Source organism: Erpetoichthys calabaricus, chromosome 13 (assembly GCF_900747795.2).
Source record: "Erpetoichthys calabaricus chromosome 13, fErpCal1.3, whole genome shotgun sequence".
Lineage (NCBI taxonomy): Eukaryota > Metazoa > Chordata > Cladistia > Polypteriformes > Polypteridae > Erpetoichthys > Erpetoichthys calabaricus.
In genome coordinates this window covers 80806063-80815330 of record NC_041406.2, presented here as the reverse complement: position 1 = coordinate 80815330, position 9268 = coordinate 80806063, and positions in this window count along the sequence as shown.

Here is a 9268-nt window from a genome sequence, read left to right as displayed (position 1 = left end):
ATGGCTGTGCACCGATGCTTCCCATCCAACCTGATGGAGCTTGAGAGGTGCTGCAAACAGGAATGGGCGAAACTGGCCAAGGATAGGTGTGCCAAGCTTGTGGCATCATATTCAAAAAGACTTGAGGCTGTAATTGCTGCCAAAGGGGCATCAACAAAGTATTGAGCAAAGGCTGTGAATACTTATGTACATGGGATTTCTCAGTTTTTTTATTTTTAATAAATTTGCAAAAACCTCAAGTAAACTTTTTTCACATTGTTATTATGGGGTGTTGTGTGTAGAATTCAGAGGAAAAAAATGAATTTAATCCATTTTGGAATAAGGCTGTAACATAACAAAATGTGGAAAAAGTGATGCGCTGTGAATACTTTCTGGATGCACTGTACTTAAAATACTTTTTTTTCATCAAATGATCAGCTGTTTAAAAAAGAAAGAGGCTTTTATAAATGATGCCGCCCAACCTGTTGAGAAATCACTGCCCTGTACTTAAACTGTCAGGTTATACACTGAATGAGCCTATTTGCTCTTTGCTGAACTTTGGCCAGCTTGCCTCTGCAAAACCACAGTTCAAACAAAATATGTCATCTACATGTTGGGAGGAGTAGCCGACAGTCTTTCTTGAGCAAATATCCTGTACTGCTTGTTTCCTGCTATGCTGATGACGTGGCTGCAGAACTAACCCTGTAAACAGAAATTTCCTCATGTTACATTTGCGCAATGACATAAATGGGAGCTGCATGCCATAGCAATTCTGGATTTCAAAGTTTGTTCTTCTACATTAAAGGTATATCGTTATTTAGACTTACTCCCAGACAGATGAATTAGTGGCATTTGAAAATATTTCATCTCAAGCTTATTATTTAAAATAACTAGTGATGTTCTTGTAAAACTGTCAGATAATCACAACTTTAACCTACATCTTGAAATGCAGAGGTAACAATTACTTAGATTGTTTTTTTTGGGAACAAAATGATCCCATTCTTGATCAAAGTCCATTTGGACAGCAGGGTACAGAAAAATCATAATGCATCTTAACACTGGGAGAACATGCAAACTTCACTCATAAAACATCTCTTTGCACAGTAATTTCCAGTTAAGTATAGTAGGCAGTTTAAAATGGTTCTGCCAGCATATTGTATAAAGTTAATAACTATGGCCACGTAATCCACTGCTGATTTAACAACTATTTTCCTGGTTCGTACAGACTTGGGGTATTGAAGCAGACATTTTCAAAGCCAGATTCCCCTCTAATGCCAAACTAATTTATTCCCTTTTTACAACATGCAAGAGGGACAGTGACCTTATTCCAACCCCAGGTCACATTTGCACCATATTGCCTACTGAGCTTATGAAAACATGCACACCACAGCGGACACATGCATCATAATCACAACATATCAAGGTAAACAAAAAAATTCAAACAAATAACTAGGATGAGTGTTTCATGCTGCTGCCTCATGAATCCAGTCCTGAAATCAAATCCCATGTAAGGTCATTGTCCATCTGTAGTTTATATGTTCTACCTGTGCCTGCATGTTTTTCTTCCTCTGGTTTCTTTGATTTTTCCTCCAGTATCCCCATACACATTAGCTTTACAACAACATTTATTTACAGTATATAGCACATTTTCATACAAATGATGTAGCTCAAAGTGCTTTACATAATGAAGAAAGAGAAAAAAGTCAAAATAAATAAGAAACTAGAATTAGGGAACACTAATTAACATAGAATAAAAGTAAGGTCCGATGGCCAGGGGGTACAGGGAGGGAGTATTAAGCTTTAGGCTTGATGGCAGTATGGATGCAGAATTCTCTTCCCGGAAGTGCAGTTTGTGTACTCTTCTTGTCTCAGACAGTTTTTGTTGAGGAAAGTACAGAAATTTAATTTAATGGACAATTACAAAAATGTTAAAAGGTTTGCTCATACATTAAAATTTTATTAGGCTTAGGTTTTATACTTTGTGATATTTATGGGTTTTATGAAGAGCCTCCTGCTCCAGAGCTAGAGGTATCCGAATAAAGATATGCCCAGCTTAATCGCTTCCTGCAACAGTTAGTATCAGCACAAAATGTGGCTCTACAAAATTGAAAAGTACAATTACCCTTTGATTTATATGGTTTGTGTTGAATCTCCATTTCTGTATAGTATTTCCCGTACATTATATGTTTAGTTTTGCCATATTTCTTTTTTTTTTCTATTTATAAAAGATATTTTTCCCTTAAATGAAATGATCTTTTCAGGCAGTGTGCATATCCTTAACTAGGAAGTAACAAGGGATATGTGAGTGGCAATTTTCTTTGTAGAGTTCCTGTGGAGAAAACACAATAATGTGCAAAATGTTGTGTTAGGGTGTGTCTGAGTGAGAAATTCGCAACAATGTTATATTGCTAAGAAACTCTGCAGCAATGTGAACGAGAGGGATAACTAGAATTGATATCATCAGTGTGGTCTGAATTACATGTGTTTCACAGCTGCAGCAAAGAACACAGGTAAACAAAGAAGTGTAAATGAGGCTTTAGGGAGCACTATTTCTCGTTTTTTCACTGGCACAAAAAAAAACCTTAAACCGTCCAAAAAGCTAATTTTAGCAAATTTCATGTTTTGTAACTGCAGAATTGACGTACATTTGCAGTTGGTCTTACAGCTCCCATTTGCTGTCTCTGTGGAGGTAGTACATTCTTCCAAATTCCCTGAGTTTTCCAGGTGTTCTGATTTCTGGGCACATCCCACAGGAATGCCAGTTATGTTCATTTGTCCAGTATGACTAAATATGTGTTTGTATGTGATGGTATGCAATGGTGGAATAGCATGTTATTCATTGCTGCTTCCCACTGATGCTGCCAGGACAGTTTCGGCTTTCCTACTACCCAGTAAAGAAGAAACAGGTTCAGAAGAAGGATGGACAAATGAATTTAGAATTAGTGTTGTACACCATTTACAGACAATTTTGGAATTCAGGAGATAACTTCTAAGCAATACTCAAAATGATTTGCTTATATTCCTACAGCAAACCATAATTTTATGTTAGTAAAATAATAATCATGCACTTTAAGAGTTTTTTGATAAATTATTTTGCTTCAAAATTAGTTTCTGTTTTGAAATAATAAAACTAATACTAAGTCCTTGATAAATTTTTATGACAAAGTCTATGCAATAATATTAGTTAACATGTAATTGAAACTAATTAAATGTTACACAAATGAAAAAAATAATAAAATACAGTAGATGATCATCTATCCTTTCATCCAGCCATCCATCTACTTTCTAAAGCCGCTAATCCAGAGCAGCGTAGTGTGGAGGCTGAAGCCTATCCCAGCAAGCATTCGATGCAAGTCGGACACAGTTCTCCTTGGATAGGGGGCCAGCCCATTCTGGATGGGTGATTATATTTTTTTTTTCTACTGTATATTTAAGCGCAATACATATGATTTTAGTCATGAATTAATTTTTGCTAAGTACATTGGTGTACCTTAACAATGACTATGTGATTCTGAAGAATTCCTTTCATGTAGGAATTCTATTTCTGTAGAATTCCTTTCACAGTCAACAGTCTTAATATTTTATTTATGCAAACTGCAAAAAAGATCAACTCTGCATTATTAGGAAAATTAAATTAGTACAGAATGTCGGGCAGTCAGTTGATCATCATAAAAAAAAAATATTCTCTTCAATTGATGAACAAGAACAGAAATTAATCAGACTATTAAAACATATATTTCACTGACTTATTCTAGTTTTTCAGTCCTGTTCTTGACCTAAACTAATGCTGACAACAAAATATGTGTTAGTACAACCATGAAAGAAATGTTTCACAGTCAGAAGGGTACACAAAAGGTCATTGAAGTACAAGGTGCTTACTACAGATAAGATAGACAGCTTCCATGCAAGATACGGTACAGACTGGTAGTGTAGTGTTAGCACAAGCCGTGGGAGTCTCAGAACATGAAGTAAATTACACAGTAGCCTAAATATTATTAGGTACTTGTCAATTAATTTAGCCAGCTATTTCTGAACTTATTCTGTATAGAATTATGGTAAACTAGAGTCTACACTAGCAGTAGTGAATGAAACAGTAGATCAAAGACTAAATGGGAGGCTAGTTCCTCACAAGGCATACTCACACTCACACAAACACACACGCACGCATGAACAGAGCTCATCAACTGAATCACTAGTTAAGCTGCTTATTACAAATGTGGCAGGCAGTTAAAGCATTCAATAGACAACATAATCAGAACATGCAAACCTGATGCAAGGCAGTAACTGGACCAGAAAAAGAATACATACACTATTAAATATAACACAATATGAAGTCCACCCATATGTCATGCTACTCTGAAGTTGTTTCATCATTAACAAACCCTAAAGGAAGACATATACTGTGCAACAGAGTTCAATTCTACCACAAGGCTCACTCCAATGGCCAGCTCTTACTGTAAAATGAGTCAGCTGTAACTTTTATCATTGGCTTTCTCTGTTCAGCTTGCCTCATTATCATTAACACCCACCAAGTCTGGAGATCGATGACCAGCTGTTCCTCAGGGACCATGTTACTATGATCTCTCATTCTTGCAGATTCACACTATACAATACCCACAAGATCAGATTGTATCTGAGAGAATATTCAGCACAACCCCTGGTCCAGGCTTTGGTCTTGTCAATGTGACTACTGCAACTCTTTTCAGGTAGGATTAACAGCATGTGTCACCAAGCTACTACAAATGTTTAAAAATGCAGCAGCACATCTGGTGTTCAATCAGCCAAGGTGGGTGCATATCACTCCCTTTTTCAGATTGCTACATTGGCTTCCTGTAGCATAATTTAATATCCTTGATGCTTGCCAACAAAGTAGTCAGTGGATCAACACCTATATATATGGAGACACTTGTGAGGTCCTATGCTGTTTCTCGACCACTCAGGTCTGCTGATGAATGGTTTCTGGTGATGCCACCTCTGCACGACACCAAATCTCAAACCAGACTCTTTTCAGGTTTAATTGCCAGCTGGTAAAACAAACACCTCCATCAGAAATTCTAAATCCCTCAATAGTTTTAAGGACTTTTTCTTGGTGAATTTCTTTCTGACTGATGTTAGCTGTTAGGTTTTGTAACCTAGGAATTGTAACTCGTATTTTGATCTAATTTGTAACCTGTCCTGTAACACTCGTTCCCTAACAGTCCCCCAGACTGATGTTTACATGATTACATTGACTTATTTTGTAAAAACTTATCTGTTAACCAAATAAATGTAAACGTAAATGTTACAGATGACTTTAAATTTCAAAACCCAAAATACCTGGTATATTCATATGATGGAGAAAGACCTGAGTTTCCATCCTCTCACCATTTTCCATCCCTCTTGTCCTGTGCAGGGCTAGCTAGGAGCTACAATATAACCAAGTAGCACTGCATTCAAGATGGGAACCAACCCTTGATGAGAGTTTGCTGTTACAAATGTTTCTGTGATGGTGGGAAGAGGATTAGGGTTACCTTTGTAATGCTAGTTGATTAAATAAAAAGCCAAGACTTCAAAAATGACCAAGTAGCATTTAAAAATATGGAGGAAAATAAAGTGTTTTTTTAATTATTTAAGAAAAATATAATAAAAAAAAACATAACTTTAAAATTAAAAATAAATTAACAAACAATGAAGACTCACTAATGTGTTTGTTTTGCGGTCTTGTATGTATGTTATCATCCAGTTGACGCTCGGAATTAGCCAACTCTATTTAACTTCAAAAGCAACAGGGGTGGGCGGTGGTGCTCAAACATAAAGAATGCTGGCAGTCACCTACAGTTTGCCCTCTGGTGGTCATTCGGAGTGTCAACTGGATGATAGCATGCACATATGACTGCAAGATCACCCACAACTGTACCCAGAAGGAGGTGGGTTAGGGTTGATTTCACCCTACAGTATACTATGTCGACCAATGAGAAACATGTGTACCAATTGTCATGAAAATCGCTCCAGCTGTTCGGAAGTGATGCTGGAACATACATACATACACACACATATACATTGACTTAATGAAACAGGACAAACTTTAAAAATCAATAGACGTTGGCACTGTATCTGATCGTGTTTAGCTGCGATGGGAAAGCATTCCCCGTGTGGGGAGAAAAGCACATGGCCGTGATATTTCTGGCAATCAGCAGCTACCCTGTAAAACACACACGTAGCTCTGATTGCTCTCTCGAAAATGTCAAACGTTACTCCTTAACAATCTGTAGATGATAATGTCTGTTGAACAAACAGGTATAGCTAAGTAAGTGGAAGCAAGGTGCAGTGCAATACATGGTGAGACGTAGACTAACTCGAACAGAGGTTGGCGAGGGAATGAGGAAGGCCCCGCCCCCCTTGCTCTCAGCCCACAGCCACATTGCTGGATTTGCATAAATACATCAGTACCACAAGCGAACTATGGTACTTAGCGCAATGAGAGAAGTCACACAATCAACCGGAAAGTTCAAGCAAATTATTTAAAACAACCAGATCTAAATCTGTTAAGTAATTCTCTCGTGAAAAGTGGACAGACATAAAGCGGACAGACATACAGACAGAACGCGCTTGGACCACGCAATTTTTAAAACCATTTCTTAGCAAGCACCTATGGTTCTAGGGTAACCTACATTTCAAATTTTAAGTCCCAAGTCCTCATGGTTTCCTGGTTTCCTGATGAGGGAGTCAGTGGTATTTGGTTTTCATATATATAGATATATGTATACTAACTGTGTAAGTTTTAACAGCACGGGATCCTAGAAAGTATTGAAATCATCAGAACTACTCTGGCCATCTCTCTGCTAGGAGGATTTGTGTTGCCGACGTGCTCACATTGTTTGTGCATTAGCAGCTAAGCGACTGTCTTCCTTCGGAGGTTTCGTTTTGCCAGTGTGCTGGCCTCGCTTGCGTATCCTTGGAGCTGGAGCCTTACCCCAACTCTACCTCCCACTTCTGGGCCAGACAGAGACACACACTTCCACGTGTAGACGTTTATATATATAAGATATATATATATGGCTATTGGAGTCACAAAGACAGAATGAGTCCCAAAAATAGTTGGGATGCCAACCCAGCAACTCTATTTAATTTCAAAAGCAGCAGGGGCGCGGTGGTGCTCAAACATAAAGAACGCTGGCAGTCATCTCCAGTTCGCCCTCTGGTGGTCGTCCCTAGTTCCGAGATAACATGCATACAAGACCGTAAGATCACCCCCCATCCTACCCAGAAGGGGGTGGGTTAGGGCTGATTCCACCCTATAGTATTTTTAGTCGACCAATGAGGAACATGTGTGCCAAGTTTCATGAAAATCGCTCTAGCTGTTCGGAAGTGATGCTGGAACATACATACACCCATTGATTTTTATATATATAGATAGTGAAGAGCAGGGTCACACCTGCCGCCCAACCCGACACAAATAGGCAACGACACCAGCTCAGTCCAACAAAAGCCTTTTATTCATAGAAATCACCCAGATCCAGAGCAGTCTACAAGGTCTGATGCCAACAGTCACAAGCACAGTTAAACTCCGTCCCTTAATTTCGTTGTTCCTTTGTAAAAGTGACAATGACAATAAAGATCTATCTATCTTAACTCCAGAGCCATGCAGCCTCCTTTCTCTTTCACATGCGAGCCTCACAAGCATTATCCTCTGACTCTGGCCTCTTCTGGGAGGTGGCTGGCTCCTTTTTAAGTCAGCACTCCAGGTGGTTCATTAGGGAGGTCTGAAATTGCTCCCAGGTGCAGCTAAAGCCCAAAGTAGGGCTCTGCAGCTCCCACAGTTGCCACAGCTCACCCTTGCAGCATCCATGAATCCCAACAGAGCTGTGCCGGCAAATAGTAATTCCCATACAGCCCTACAGGAATCCAAGGCACTGTTGCAACCCTGGGGGCTGCTAAATAACAATTCAGGGAAGATAGTGCCCTTCCTCTCCCCCTGTCCTTCCATTTACCCTGTCCAGGTAATGGCACCAGCTGTCATCAGTCACATAATTATACACACACACACACACACACACACACATATATGTATATATATACTGTATATATGTATGTATGTATGCATGCTTAAAAGTCAGGGTGTATTGTACAGAGTGCCTTTGCTGCTGAACATCAATACAAATTACAGATGTGCAATCCAAGCAGAGGCAGACTTGATCAGAGTCATGCAATCATCTAGGGACAGGATATGAAACTGCAATCTTGTGGCTTTAAGTCCAACTGCTTAACCACTAAATCTTTTCCTTAAACTAAACTTTAAATGATTAATACCATAGTATAATTCGTAATCAATGGTTATACTTTCTACAGAGCTTTGAACACTATCTCAAAAGAGCTTGCTTAAGTATAGTAATGCTCATTGAAAACAGCTATTTTTGTAACAAAAGACATTTCATTCATCTGTAAGACTGAAGTTAAAAGAAAAAATCTAAGCACAGGAAAATAAGTCTGGAGGATCAAAAAAAACGAGAACAGATTATTAAAGCAACGTGTTGCTAGCAAAGTAAATGACAAGGGTAAGTTTAAAATACGGACTAAAGGAAAGCTACTGATTATTTCAACATGCATGTTTTTTTTTAATTATCTTGCCTGTTAACAAATTCAAGGTGATACCGGCAATATACTATCGACATGAAAGAAACTTAAGAGCAGAGGAAATTGTGGTCTGCTGTACCATCTGGCAAGTGGGGATTAGAAGATGGCTGATTACAGTAACTGCTTCTGTTTGTCCACAAACTGTGTCCCACTTAACATTTTTAAAAAAGCTCATGTGGTTGGTGTGTAATCCTATAAGATCACTCACATGCTAAAGTAGCTGCTGCACACTGCATCTTTTCTGTAAATTTGTTGACTGATACTGTACAATATGTTACACTGGCAAATTAACAAACTGCAGAAAAATCTATATTTTCTAGGATCTGAAACACCAGAGAACCATTCTGAAATGATACATAATACTACTTTATGTGATGGCAGGAATGAGATTTTGAAACTTTTGATCATTTTGCCTTTCATTTAGATACAAGTAAGCCCGCGATTCGCTAGCGAATCGGAAATCCTAGTATGGCAATCAGTTTCTGTTCCGTCCGATATGTGGATGGATGACATATCATGGAGGGCGGGTGCGTCTGGGGAAATGTCATTTAATCCAATAAGCATATCTGTACTAAAGCGGTTTCGTTTTGTGGAGACGTGAGTCTGTTGCCTTCGCTGACACCGACTGCTTGAACAGGTTGTGTTGTTTGGGGGCCATCTACTGACTCTGGGAAGC